We start from the raw sequence: 15,195 nt of genomic DNA on the forward strand, positions 1-15,195 counted from the left end.
ATTAAGACTGAATTTTAACAAAATGAATCCATTAATTAATTAATTCATCCATAGAAGAAATATGTATTGGGCATACCTAGTTCTGTCAAAGCATTATGTCACGTACCAAAAAGAATAAGACGTGATCCTTGTACTGAGAAACTTGAAATCTCATTGAGAGATGAGGTAAATACATTTTAAAAAATGAACAGTATATGCTATAGTCTGATTCTTCTTCCCCCTCAAATCATACACTAAATCCTATTCCCCCAACCCCCAGTGATGGTATTAGGAGGTGGGACCTCTGGGAGCTGATCAGGTCATGAAAGGGAAGCCCTCTAGGATGGGATTGCATGCGTGTTCAGTCGCTCAGCCGTGTCCAGCTCTTTGTGACCCTATGGACAGTAGCCCATCAGGCTCCTCTGCCCATGGGGGTCTCCAGGCAAGGTTACTGCAGTGGGTTGCCACTTCTTCCTCCAGGGGATCTTTCCTACCCAGGGACTGAACCAAAGTCTCCTGCATCTCCTGCCACTGGTAGGCAGAATCTTTACTAGTAAGCCACCTGGGAAGCCTCCTTGAATGGGACTAGTGCCCTGATAAAAGGGACCCCAGAGAACTCCTTTGCCCTTCTCACCATGTGGGGACACGGCCAGAAGACAGCCATCTATGAGCCAAGAAGCAGGTCCTCACCAGACACCAAATTTGCTGGCACCTTGATCTTGGACTTCCGGCCTCCAGAACTGTGAGAAATGAAGGCGTGTTGCTTACAAGCCTACAGCCTATGGTCTTCCGTTAGAGCAGCCAGAGCTAATGTAGTGGACTACGATAGAATAAACCAGCGGTCTCCAACCTTTTATGGCACCAGGGACCAGTTTCATGGAAGACAATTTTTCCATGAACTGGTGGTGGGGAGGGATGGTTTGGGGATGATTCAAGTGCATTACATTTATTGTGTGCTTTATTTCTTTTATTATTACATCAGCTCCACCTCAGATCATCAGGCATTAGATCTCGGAGGCTGGGGACTCCTGGCATAAGTGACTGTCACAGGAATCTATGACTAGTGGACAAATTAATGACAAAAATGATCAAAAAAGTCGAGTGCTGTGTGCCCCGGGGAAGAAGGACGTTTCACACACAGTTCCTCCCCACAGGCGCTCAGCGATTACTGGAGCAAGGAGGAGAGCATTTGAAAAGGCAAAGAATTACACCCTGGGGACTAGTGTGAGCAAAACTTTGTGTTGGGGAAGTTCAGGAATTGTTTGAGAAACACTAAGCTGAGTGTTTTGTCAGAAGGACCGGGACCAGCCTGGAGGTACCTGAAGGTGAAGATCAGATATGAGGACATGAGTCCTGCTGGGGTGGGCCTGTAGCAGTGGGATGTGGTTTTTAATTTAATTCTCTAAGTAATTAGGAGCAGTGAAGATCAGTGTGCAGGAATAACATGATTAATGTGGCATTTTAGGAGGATTAATCTGGCAGGTATGTGCGATGGATTAGTGTGGAGAAGAGAAGGGAAGACAGAGCAGTGAAGAACACTTTGCCAGGGTCTGGATGAGGCCAGGTCTGCATTTTCTCTCAATTGATTTCAGAAGAATGAGATGGCTTTGAAGAGCTCACAATGCCTCCCCTGAGACCTCCCCATCTGCTCACTTTAGTTCAGGATTATGGAAAGGCAATGATTAAACTTTATTTCTTCCAAATTCAAAAGGACATCTCATTCTATGCTCCCATCTCTATCCTCACTCAATGGGTATAATTATTATAATTAAGGCAACATACAAAGGGGTTATTAACTGGTGGCTGTGTAAGTGTGTGCTAATTGGGAAACACACACCAAGGGGCCAGGCTGGATGACTTGGTGGGGCTGGGGGGTACAGGAGCTTATGTCTAGTACAGATACATCTATAATATCCCTTTTAATGACATTATATTTTGCATTCTTTGACAGAAAACCAGCTCAAAGAATGCTGCAGGGTACACGGATTTTGCATTTCATTTGTCCTCACCATTATTGGCTAAAATGTTCCTTTAAAAAAAAGGCACCTATACACAAGAAGCCCATTTTCAGGAGTCATTTGTTGTTCATTTCTCCAATTATCTGAACCAAAGACCAATTAGTGAAACTCTAATTAGAAATGTGCATATATGTATATATATGTACATATGTTTGTTTTTCTCCTTCATCAAATTTCAACTATTGAGCAAACACTATTTGAATAGCCTGGAAGTCAGATCTCTTGACCTCCAGGGTGAAGGATCAAGAAGGTCTGTTCTTCTGTACCCCACACCATACCGCCAACCTATCCTATCTCCAAGGATACTGAGAGGTGATGTGGGCTGGCCAGACTCCAGTGCATGGACTGGGCTAGGTCTTAGTAGCTTTTCAAAAGCTTAACATGCTTGGGTATGGCTTGGTTTGGAAATTTAGTCTCCCCTTCCCAGGCTTCTCTGAAAGGTTACCCCTGCCCATAGTCTGCTCTGTGTCCCAACAAAGATTTAGGGAGGATGGCTTGGACAAGCTCCCGCAGGCTTAGGGAGATCCGTCCCCCATTCTCCTTCATGCTTTTCCCTGGGTTCATCTCTCTGTGGGTGAGCTCTGGTCTGCCACCTGCTGGCTGCTACCCTGAATGCAGATTGAGTTCTGAGAGCATCATTCAATACTGCTTTGCAACTTAATGTCCATCGACAGAGGAACAGATAAAGAAGATGCATGCCTGTGTGTATGTGTGTGTGTGTGTGTGTGTGTGTGTATGTGTGTGTGTGTGTGTGTGTATCTACTAACTAAAATGTTTGAAGAAATGTAAGAGGTAAGAAATCAGTGAGGGAAAACAGCATGGGCAGTTGAGCCCCCTTCAGAGAGCTTCTGAACCCCACAGATCCACTGGCAGCTATTTGAGTTTGCAAAACTGTTGAAGCTGCCAGGATTAGCACAAGTGGGTGTGCTTCAGGACCTGTGACTGCCATCGGGACGCCTTAGAGTAAGTTCCTAAGGGGCTTGTCAGAAGGCATGAATGAGCCATGGAAAGAACGTGAATGGGCTACTAAGAGTGGGTGCAGAGAGATAACAAACCATCACCTTCCTGCTACTGACAGTGCTAACGTGCTTAACTCTTGCTCTCACCCACTTGGAAAACATCTTAGACCACCTTGCACATTCCAGGAATTGAGTGTGTTCTAAGGACACAGCAGGAGAGTCCATCTCAGAGAAGCCTACAGGCTAGAGCAGCCCCAGTATGGAAACCCAGTGTGTCATTTATACGTACAGCACCTCAGCTCTGACCAGGCACATTGCAAATGTATAGTAACCATGTGTGTGAGGTGGCCACTGCGTTGTCCAGTGCATGGTTGTTCAGACATTCCTGGTTATCCTTTGATCATTCCATACCCAAAGGTCCCAACCCATCATTGGTTGGGCTACATGTAGGTTACCTCTTAGTTCTCATGGAATCACCGACTACATAAGAAAAACTGTAGATAATTGCTCTTTTATCTGGTTAGACAGATGATGCCCCGTCTTACAGTCTTTCTACCACAGACTAAGGTTTTGCTTTTATGATTATACTCTCCTCTACTTTATGCAAGAAATGGATGCACAACTCCATTTAACTCAGCTGAACCCCACCCCCTTTTCAATCAGCATCTCTGGCTGTACTGTAGTTTCTTAAAAACAAAACAAAACAAAAAACCATGCCCATAATAGACACTCAATAAATATCTCTGAGTGAAAGAATGAAGAAATATTTTGTAAATGTCATCTGCACTCATCAATTTCAAAGCATGGGTTGGGGGTGGGGAATATTCAGCCCAATATTCAGAAACACTTCAGATCTCTGTGCGATTGTTGTTTTTCTCCTCAGGCAATCTCAGCTCTCGTGCATGCAAATGGGGGGTTTGGTTATGAAAATTTCATGCCCTGCCTCATTGCTCTGTCCTGTTAGGAATCAGAGCTGACACAGGAAAACAGGAATATGTTTCACTCTGTGAAACGTGTGTAGCATCTGTTAGGAAAACCCAAACGCTACTGCGACAGCTTGTTTTTTCACCTCAGATTCATATGAAGAATGTACACTGGTGTGTGGTTTTTGCATGTTTCTTCCTCTGTTACAATCAGATTGAATCTGTTGAAACTGCTGAGTTGAACAGACTTCAGTGTTACGCCTTTTGTGTTTTCTAGTTTGGCTGAAAGTGGATATTGAGAATTACCGTAGTACTTGCTTATCCTGGGATTTACTGAGCCCTGACATTGCAAATAAAGAAGCCCTGATGTAAGTGATAGCAGAAGGGGTGAAAGGGGCTTCTAATGGGGGGATCTTGAGGCAGAAGGAAGCCTTAGAGAGGTCTTCCTTGAACTCACTATGCAAAACCTCATTCTTTTAAACAAGCAGTAAACAAATGCCATCTCATAACATCTGCCTAGTCCACCCTTTGTATGAGCTCAGACCAGCACCTGGCACAATTTATATAGTCACCCATCATAAGTTACTTCTTGCCTTTAGAAGACAGAAAGTGGTTAATAGACAAGCTAGTCTAAGCCATCCCACAGAAAGATGGATATAACTTCTTACCTTAGCTCTGACTTTACGCCGAAATTTACTCCTGCTTCCTTTTTCATTCTGATTTTGTGAAAAACATGGCTCTGTGACCACTAGGGGAATGCACCTGATAGACCTCCTAGAGCTGAGAACATGACGGGCCAGGGCCTTCTGCTGTGCATTGAAATCCATCATTGTGCTGGCCCTGAGGTATCACCATCCATGGGCTGCTCCCTATATCCAAGTGCAGCAGAGATACTCAGGCAGCCCATTCCTCGCAGACACTGGACTCATCTGTTGGCCAGTTTAGGCTCAGGTACTCCTAGTGGCTCAAGCACAACAGTTTGTTATGCTTCCAACCAAACTGCTCCATCTATCTTAGTCTGTTTGGGCTGATACAACAATACACTGCAGCCTGGGTGGGTTATAAACAATAGAAACATATATCTTATGGTTTTAGAGGCTAAAATCCAAGACCAGGGTGCTGGCATGCTTGGTTGAAGGACCTTTTCTGAGACACAGATATTTTATCATGTCTTCTTAAGGCAGAAGGTGGTGAGGGATCTCTCTGGAGCCTCTGTCTTACCATGGCACTAATCCCACTCAGAAGGGCTCCACTGTCACAACTTGCGGCTGTTGTAGTTCAGTCACTAAGTTGTGTCCAACTCTTTGCAACCCCATGGACTGCAGCACGTCAGGCTTCCCTGTCCTTCACTATCTCCAGGAGTTTGCTCAAACTCATGTCCATTGAGTCAGTGATGCCACCTCATCCTCTGTTGCCCCCTTCTCCTCCTGCCTTCAATCTTTCCCAGCATCAGGGTGTTTTCAAATGAATTGACTATTCACATCAACTGGCCCAAGTATCAGAGATTCAGCATCAGCACCAGTCCTTCCAATGAATATTCAGGACTGATTTCCTTAAGGATTGACTGGCTTGATCTCCTTGCTATCCAAGGGGCTCTCAAGAATCTTGAGCACTTCTCAAAGGTCCCACCTCCTAATATCATAGTCTTTGGAGGTAAGGATTTCAACCTAAAAATTTGGAAGGGATGCAAACCTGCAGATTATAGCATTCCCTTTCTCCTTCACTCCAGGTCAAACTTGGACTGCCTTTTGAGGCCTCACCCAGCTTCTCCCAGCTCTACCCCATTCGGTCACAAAGAGTTGGATACAGCTGAGTGACTGAACAATAACTCCGTTGCCATTCATGCAGGCGTTTCCCTTGCATGTTTAACCTTGACTTGGTGTCCGCTTCTTGCAAGGCCCAGAGTCACACTGGCTCCTTTCCTCCATCCCAGGAGAAGGCCTGAGTTCATCGCAAAGCAGGGTCTGAACAGGGCCTCGCATGCAGTGGTCACTCAAGTCATATTTGCTGAATGAGTGAATGAAGGAGCGAGTGAATGAGAGCCGCTTATTCAGCGCTAGGTATGAAGATGAGCCTTCATTCACTGTGCAAGTGACAGTCTGCTGGCCTCCTTATCATCAGGGCCACTGCCCTCCAGTTCTAAGGAAACAAGGGTCCCACTGTCTAGAAGCTGATGGGTTGTCGTACTGCCATGGGGGTCATGGTGACTTCAGGTCTCTGAGACTCTGAGAACCCAGCAGCCTTCTTTACTGAGCTCAGTGTTGCTAAGGCATCAGGCAATGAGCATTTTTTTTTCACCCAGTGAGGCCAAGAAAGAGGGCTCTATCAAGAGGCCAACATTGTCAAGTAAAGGTTGAAGTTAATGCCAAGCGAGATAGATCAGTTAACCTGGAGAAGGAAGGTGGAGGGAGCTGGCTGCTGTGTCAACACTAATAGTGTGGTGTGGGCATCTCCTGATGGAGTGGAGAAGATGACTCACACCCACAGAGCATCCTGGGGACTCGGGGAGCCCATGCAGCATAGCCTGGAAGTCTAGGACAGCTGCCACGTGTCTTCTTGGATATGTGAGCCTGTCTAGAGGCTGGGGCAAGCTTGGATGCCCTAAATAGTCAAGCAGTAAATGCAGCACCTGGGAAATGGGGATGTTCAGAGACACTGTGAAATTGCCAAAGAATTTAACCTTCACACCTCGAGACCAGTTTTATCAGACACCCACGACACCCTAATCTCAGGAGCTAGGGCCCAGGAATCTGAATCTTCAGATGCAGCCCTGAGATTCTTGGCCCTAAATGTAGTCAACATGGCCAACGCTAAAGGCACAAAAACTGGAGACCTTGAGAGCAACAGAGTTCATTTTTGGCAGCAAACTGATAAGGTAGGGAGATTACAGATAGAGATTTAATTGAAAGGACATTTATCCTTGGCCAGGACTTCCCTGGCAGTCCACTGGCTAAGACTTTGCCTTCCAATACAGGGGGTGTAGGTTCAATTCCTGGTCAGTGAGCTAAGAGCCCACATGCCTTGCAGCCCAAAAACCAAAACATAAAAGAGAAGCAATATTGTAACATATTCAATAAAGACTTTTTAAAAAATGGCCCACATTAAAAAAGACAATCTCAAAAAAAAAAAAAAAAAAAAACAAGACAACAAACAAAAAATTCCGAAGACCTTTTTCCTTTGAAGAGGCAACAAGTCAGAGGCAGCCAACCCTTATTAGATGGGGATGTAGACATCAGTTCCTCAGATAGTGAAGAGTCTGCCTGCAATCCAAGAGACCCAGGTTTGATCCCTCGGTTGGGAAGATCCCCTGGAGAAGGGAATGGCTACCCACTCCAGTATTCTTGTCTGAAGAATCCCAGGGATGGAGGAGCCTGGCAGGCCACAGTCCATAGGGTTGCAAAGAGTCAGACAGGACTGAGTGCACACACACATCAGATGTTTATAAGCGAAGACTTTGTGGAAATGGCAGGAAGGATGGAGAGTGAACCCACTATCAGTGTCTAAAAGTGTTAACTGTCTATTGTGAAGAATATTACGAGCCACCCAGTGTTGATACATTTAAACCTCACTTCATCCACCAGAGGCACGACAAAGAAGCCGTCAACAACAGACCTCTTTCCAGTTTGGGGCACACCCACCAGATGAGATTTGGTGGGCCTGAGTCCATTTCCTGCCAAGGAAGCTGAAAATATTTGGTGCTTCCTCACTCTCCCAGCCACCCTGAAGGTAGGGTGTGGGCACTGGACCTGGGCATCCGCACTGACTTTACATCTGGATTCAGAGGCTTGTTTCGAGGAGTCCTGCCCGGGCACTGAGGGGCACCTCCAGTGTCAGCAGCCTAGCCATGGTAGAGTGTGTGGCTTCAGGGCAGCAGCGATGGCAGCTGTCCTAGTGCGGGTGTCTGGTGTCTGGGGTTGTGGGCTGCAGCATCTGGGTGTGGTGTAGAGGTGATGGTGTCTTCAGGGCATCCACTGGGAGGTGAGGTCTGGGGCATCTCTCCCAGCCATCTAACCTGAATATCCCAGCAATTCTCTGGCTCTCCTGGAAATTCTGTAACCTCTGTAGTGGTTTCCCTTTTAACCAATTTCCTTCCTTTATCATCAGCCAGTTGTGTTTCCACAGTGAGGGATGGAAAATCCCAGTTGACTGCATGGTCTTTTGTTGGAGGAGGAATTGGTTTCCAATTGAGAGTCCAGTTCAGGAACGTGGCCAGGAGCAGTGAGTGTTAGGGACCCAGGGGTTGTCACCCACCAGCAGCCAGGGCAAGTCATGTGAGCACCCAAGTTCAGAGAGGTGACAGACACAAGAGGGTGACTCACTCTCACGCCGCCTGCAGACACCAGGACTATAGGCTCTGTGAACCGAGAACTGCAGGGAAGCATCTCTTAGGAGCATCCTTAGGAGGGGAAGAGGAGGTCAGGGAGGAGGAGCCTGCGGTCTGTGGGAGAAAGTGAGACAGCGAGAACAGAGCTCAGAGTTCCGTGGGTGGGATTTAACTTTGTAGAACTTCCTCATCTGTGCATCTGCGTGGCAGTGGCTCTGAGGATCCCCCTATGGGAGAAGGGGGGATGGAGCAAGTGTCCTCCACGTGCAGATATTACATTTCCCTGTCCCAGAAGTTCATCAGAAATAGAGGCTGACGGTGCTGTTCACTGTGATATATTGGCAGCCTTTGTCAAGCAGATCAGGGAGCAGCAGCGAGGTTACCCCAATGCTAAGCTTCAAATCAACCTGTCTCTACTGCATTCAGAATGTCCTGTGATTGATGGGGGCTCAGAGCCCAACAAATGAGAGGGGGTAACACCTGTGGGCTGCTCTTTGTTCTGATTAAGTTATTAATCACTCTCCCTAATTATGATGGACAGAACTTTGTGTTCTGTCCCACAGACCTGCTAAAGGACATATTTGGGGCTGAGAGTTTGGTGGAGATAGTGTGCAGCTGTTCTGAAAACCCAGTACCACCCAAGACTTAGGTAATGGGTGAAATCTGCATATCCCTCCTTCAGTAATGAGCTCTCCAGGGCGAGGCAGGTGACAGCTGTTCCAGGACTATAAAATATGGGGCAATTTAAAGCAGCTTGCACCTCCATTCTTGCAGAGTTGTAAAGGGCATTGTAGGGAGGGAGCTAGTGTGTGTGTGTGTGTGTGTGTGTGTGTGTGTGTGTGCAAACTTCACTCTGCCTTGTTTATTCTTTGTGTTGTGTTAGTCACTAAGTTGTGTCCAACTCTTTGCAATCCTATGGACTGTAGCCTGCCAGGTTCCTCTGTCTTCTCCAGGCAAGAATACTGGAGTAGGTTGCCATTCTATTCTCCACACAATCTTCTGGACCCAGGGATCAAACTTGGGTTTCCTGCATTGCAGGCAGATGTTTTGCTGTCTGAGCCACTAGGGAAGCCTGTATATTCTTTCCATATGTCTAAAGTCACTTCAGCATCACTCCTGCCAGGAAGCCTTCCCTCATGTCCCTGCCTGACGCCCATCTTGTCTGGGTTCCCAGAATGTCCCTCCTTACTCTTGTCCATGGTGTCCAGTCACTGGGCTGCTGTTTATCACCCCTCTGGATACTGACCTCTTGACAAGATGGAACACTTCTATTCCCTTGTTATTCTAAGACCTTCCATATATCAGGCATTCACAAATGTTTGTTGAAGGAATAAATAGATGAATGGGTGCATACATTAATCATTCATTTTTCAACACTATTCATTCAGTCATTCAATGAATAAATGAGCATTGGGAAATAAAAGGATACCAGTGAACTATGGTGGGAATGGCTGGCTATTCACTAAAGCTTTTTCCTGAACACACAGCCAAAGCATCTTTTCTACATTCCCTTACACTTAGAGGTAGGCGTGGAGGGTGAACTGAAGTATTAATAATAAGCATCACTTCCAATTTTCTGGGAGAAGAGCCCTCCCCAGATTAGATTTTATACAAGTGAGAAATACTTACTGTTAATCACAGAGATTTAGGTTACCTGTGTCAGCATCTGCATGCGTGCTAAGTTGCTTCCATCATGTCCGACTCTGTGCTACCCTCTGGACTATGGCCTGCCAGGCTCCTTATCCATGGGATTCCCCAGGCAGGAACACTGGAGCAGGTTGTCATTGCCCTCTTTTACCTTAATCAGCACACAGGCCTTCTAGGTGATGGACTGTGTCTCCTGGCTGCTTTCTCTCCAGCTCTCTTCTCTTGTCTCTGGAGCAGCAAGATCAGAGGGGGATCTTGTTGGTGTGATCTTTTTGTTATAAATCAGTGTCTCTCAGCCTCTCATGTGCATGTAAATCACCTAGGGATCCTGTTAAAACACAGCTTCTGCTTCAGTAGATCTGAGTGGAGCCCTGAATTTCTAACAGACTCAAAGGTGATGGGAACATTGTTAGTTTAGTGATCACATTTCAAGGAACAAGAATTTAGAAAGCAGTGTCATCTCTATCACCAGTGGGTGAACTGGAGAGAAACCACAAGCAGGTGTGAGTGGGCCAGGCCAGATCACTGTGGGCCTTGATTTTGGGCATTCTGGGGAAAGGCCTGAAGTTCTGAGTGATGTTTGTACTGCGGTTCCAGGGACTGGACGTCAAGAGCTCCAAATGGCAAGCACATGGGACCCATCCACACTGGCTCTTCACCCTTTCTCTGCTACCCACTAGCTGTGCAACCTGGAGCAAATCTCTTAGCCTCCTGGTGCCTCAATCTCCCCATCAGTTAGAGGGGGATGGTACTAGCCATATATTGACCTCATACGGTGGGTGTCAGCATGATGGTAACATAGGGAATGTGTGTCTATGGCTATACCACCATGACTGTGCCCGATCTCGTCGGATCTCGGAAACATAGGAAATGTGTGTACCTGGCACAGAATGGCTCTACTGTTACACAATTAGAGTGTGCAAGTGTGAGCATCAAAGGGTGAGAAAACTGGGTTCTAATCTCACTCATCTACCTTCCAACTTTGTCTGCAGGCAAATTACCTAACCTCTCTAAGCCTCATTGTCTCCATTTGTTAAAGGGGAATCAAAGTACTTGCTTCATAAGGATGTTGTGGGGATTGAATGAGAAAGTGAACACAAGGCATTGCATGACCCAAAAAGTAACTGCTGCTAAAATAATCACAAACATGACTTCCGGCCAAACTGAAGCTTGTACTGGCCCTGCCAGGGCTTCCCTTGTGGCTCAAGGGTAGAGAATCCACCTGCTAATGTAGGAGACCTGGGTTCAATCCCTGGGTTCTGGGTCAGGAAGATCCCCTGGAGAAGGAAATGGCAACCCACTCCAATATTCTTGACTGGGAAATTCCATGGACAGAGGAGCCTGATAGACTACAGTCCATAGGGTCATAGAGTCGGACACGGCTGAGCACACACACACTGGCCCCGCCATGCAGAGGCAGGACCTATTCTGTGGTCATGTTCCTGACAGGCTGAGTGTTGGTGGTTTCACACCAGTCTGTTCCTGGGGAAGACTCATTAGCACACAAGTGCCCCCCTTTGCTAGCTCTGCTCCAGAAGTTTTCCTTCTTGCCAGCATCTTTGGGTTTCTGGCCAAAACTTCCAGCAACTGTTTCCAGTTCCATTTCTTTTACCAGTTGGAAGGATAACTTTGTGAAAACAAAGACAAAATGCACAGGACTGGAGGGCCTCCAGTCTTCTCCCTGAATAAGAAAACCAGGCTTATCCAGAAGGGTCAGGTTCCTCTGCAGGTCTAGGGCCACCCTACTGGGCTCTCCCATCTTTCCTTCAGTAGTGAAGGAACTCTGCTTTCTAAACCACACTCTACCTACAGCCTTTCTTCAATAGGAAATCCTTCTGTGTCTTAGAAGTCTGCTTCACCTCTCAGAACCTTCAAGAATTCTGATGTACCTGACCCCAGTCCTAGGAGAGAGGCCACCATGCTGTCTTGGAACTGATGCTGAAGTTTAAACACTACCATCATTGTGACTCCTTTGTGAAGCTTGTGCCCAGTGGACCCTGAGGTTTACGTGGATCTCAGTGCAGTCGTCTTCTTCTTCATGTCAGTGGCCCTCTGAGTCTTTGAGACTCCATCTCAAAGATGGAGACTGGCCATTTTATTGGCAACTCCCTGTATACCCATGTATTCTCCCCACATACCCTAGGATAATGCAGAGGTTTCTGTAAAATGCTACAGAGAGCAGGGCTTAGGGCAAATATTCAACCAAAAGCTCATCCACTGAGATTGTTTGCAACTGGACAGCACTAGTCTCTGGGCTTAAAATGAGGGAAACTCTTTATGGAGCAGAAACTGTAAGCATCCGTACTCCAGGGCCTCCTGACTATGGGGTGTAGTTGAATCAGGCCAGACTTATAAGACATGAGAGTCTGAGTCCATCTTCCCCATCTCCCCCTTTTGTGACTCTGCTGCTGCTGCTGCTAAGTCGCTTCAGTCGTGTCTGACTCTGTGCGACCCCATAGATGGCAGCCCACCGGGCTTCCCTGTCCCTGGGATTCTCCAGGCAAGAACACTGGAGTGGGTTGCCATTTCCTTCTCCAATGCAGGAAAGTGAAAAGGGAAAGTGAAGTCGCTCAGTCGTGTCCGACTCTTTGTGACCCCATGGACTGCAGCCTACCAGGCAAAAGTACTGGAGTGGGGTGCCATTGTGACTCTAGATATAATAATAATTTCAGTACCCAGGTACCAAGCACTTGCTCTGTACCAGGAACCATGAATTTTGCTTGATTTGGGGTTCTCACAATAGATGCTTACAGGCAGATGTTATAATCCCTGATCTCACAGAGGAGAAAACCGAGGTTCTGACACAGATAAGTAGCTAGCTAGATAGTAAGTGATGGAGCCAGGATTTAAATTCAAGAGTGCATGATCACCAAACAGGACTCTATCCACTGCTGGGCGTGCATCACTCCTGACTCCATTTTTCCCACCTGTAAAAAGATCTGGATAGTGTGTAATCTCCTGTTGCCTCTGAATGAGCCCTTCTTTGGGGACCACAGTAGGACCCATGAACCTCTAAATGCACGTATAGATGGTGTTTGAAGAAGGCTAGAAAGGAGAGATTCTACTTTGTTTTGTAACATCAGCTTTTCCGAACAGAGGCGCATGAAGCCCTGTGTGGGGCTGTTTTCTAGCTTCCGTTTACAAATGAGGTTGAAGAAAGTAAAGTTAATGAAGCAACTCAGCTACGACCGAGATGCAGCAGGAAGCCATCAAATCTGGGACTGTGGGATGGTTGCCATGACACTCTGGAGCAAGCACCGTGTTCGACGTCTATGAAAATGCCCTCCCTTGATTGATGGCAGGTTGCCTCTGTTTTCTTGTAAGCAAATGTGATAATAATATTAAGCAATTACAAGTAATGTCCCCCAGCTGCTTCTCCCCAGCCTTCGAATATTATTTTAGATTTGCCAAAATAATAGCAAACGTTATTTGGAAGAACAGGGAGAAAGCTATACCCTATCCTCCAAAGAATAAATGGTGACGGGCTTCAGATAGTCAAAGACACGGCTACCCTGTCATCGGCCCAAGGCTTTCAAAGGTCCATTTGCACTTAGGAGAGGGTTATGGGATGAACTCTTCAAACATGCAACCACTAAAGGCACAGTCAGGAGTGAGGAAAGCTGATGCGGTGGGCGTTCTGTCCTCTCCAAGGTTAGAACACAGCTCTTCCACCGAAGTATTGCTGTCTGATTCTCACAAAGCTACAGCCCAGCTAAATCCAGCAAATATTTATCAACTGCCATAAGCAGTAATCTGCTGTGGGGAATGCAATCACACACACACCGCACAGGGTGGGGACACGTCTCCTGTTATCTCCAAGTTCTCAGGCTGGTCCAGGGAGGACATGCAAACATTAGTCAGTAAGTCTAACTATACAAGGAGAAATGTGATAAACAGGACAATAGGGGGCTGGACATGGTACAATAGAAGCAAACAAGAAGCAGAGATGAATTTGGACTTGCTTTAATTTATGGAACTGATCGCAGAACAGCACAGGATAATCTGGCCTGGATGAGCCTGTTTATCCAGTGTTTTCTATCCTGGTAACTGGGGAACCTCCATCTATCACCCAGTGGTCCAAGTCAGAAATGAGGGGTCTTCCTTAAGACTGTCTTCTCCCTCATTCCTTATGCTACCAAACACCACCAAGTCCTGTTCACTTTTACCTGCTAAACTTCTCTCCATTTTTTTTCCCAACTCCACCAGCACTACCTTGGCTACAAAATGACCACCAGCAGCAGCTGGGTCAACAAGCACCCTTGTTTGTCTCCAAAAATATGTCCTTTCCTTCTGTCTGTTTGGGCAGCTTTGGCCGTGGGCCAGAGAAATGCCCCAAGGTGGCAGAACAATCTGAATCACCATGTGGGACAGGGGGTAGTGTGGCTATTGAAATGAACCTGGGTTTTATGGGTGGTGCCAGTGGTAAAGAATCCACCTGCCAATGCAGGGGACACTAGAGACATGGGCTTGATCACTGGGTCAGGAGATCCCCTGGAGTAGGAAATGGAAACCCACTCCAGGATTCTTGCCTTGAAAATCCCATGGACAGAGGTGCCTGGAGGGCTACAGTCCAGGGGGTCACAAAGAGTTGGACACGAATGAGCACAAACACTTGGAGGGTATAGGAAGAACAAAGAGGATAATGGTTTGAGGTGAGGGGAAGAAACTCATAGTAATTTGCCTCAGGGAAAAGCACCATAGGAGAATACAGCGTAATGAGTAATTTTCCATATTACATATTTATTGTAGCCCTCGGGCTTCCAGGTACTGGAAAAAGCTATTGTTTATTCACTGGACAAGTATTTGAACGGCAGGCACTAGAGAACCAACAAGGACAAAAAAGGAACAGAGTTCCTTCCCTCACTGAGCTTGACGTCTAAAGGGAAGGGCTGATACTAATGACACGGTCACATAACTAGAAAGAACAGCCCTGCTCCGAGGAGGAGACCCACGGGTACTGCAGGAGTCTTGGAAGTGAAGCAGATGCCGCGAGGGAGTCAGAAAGGCTGCCCTGGAGAGCTGAGACCAGACCAGGGAGGTAGTAGTGAGAGCAGTTAGTCACTGGTAGAGGCTGACCCAAAACCTGGAGCGGGAGGGGCAGGGAGCACCATAGTCTGAATGTGAATGCTGAGCCACTGAACTGACCAGTGATGGCTCATGCCTGACCTCTGAACTTCGTGTTCTGTGAGTTCATCCATTTTCTTTTGATTTCAGCTGGTTTGAGTTAGAGCCTGTTACTTGCAACTCAAAGCAAAATAACCGATGCTGATCCCACTGCTCTGTGAAGTAGAGAGGAGGCCTCACCACACACTGGGAAAGCTGAAGATGGAGAGGGTTTTAGAGCA

General features: G+C 46.8%; 1 protein-coding gene across 4 annotated transcripts in view; it reads right to left on the minus strand.

The window, feature by feature from the left end:
- Window positions 1-15,195, minus strand: part of FRMD4A (FERM domain containing 4A) — a 703,559-nt gene that overhangs the window by 464,692 nt on the left and 223,672 nt on the right. The window lies entirely within an intron of this gene.

This window comes from Ovis aries, chromosome 13 (assembly GCF_016772045.2).
Source record: "Ovis aries strain OAR_USU_Benz2616 breed Rambouillet chromosome 13, ARS-UI_Ramb_v3.0, whole genome shotgun sequence".
Classification (NCBI taxonomy): domain Eukaryota; kingdom Metazoa; phylum Chordata; class Mammalia; order Artiodactyla; family Bovidae; genus Ovis; species Ovis aries.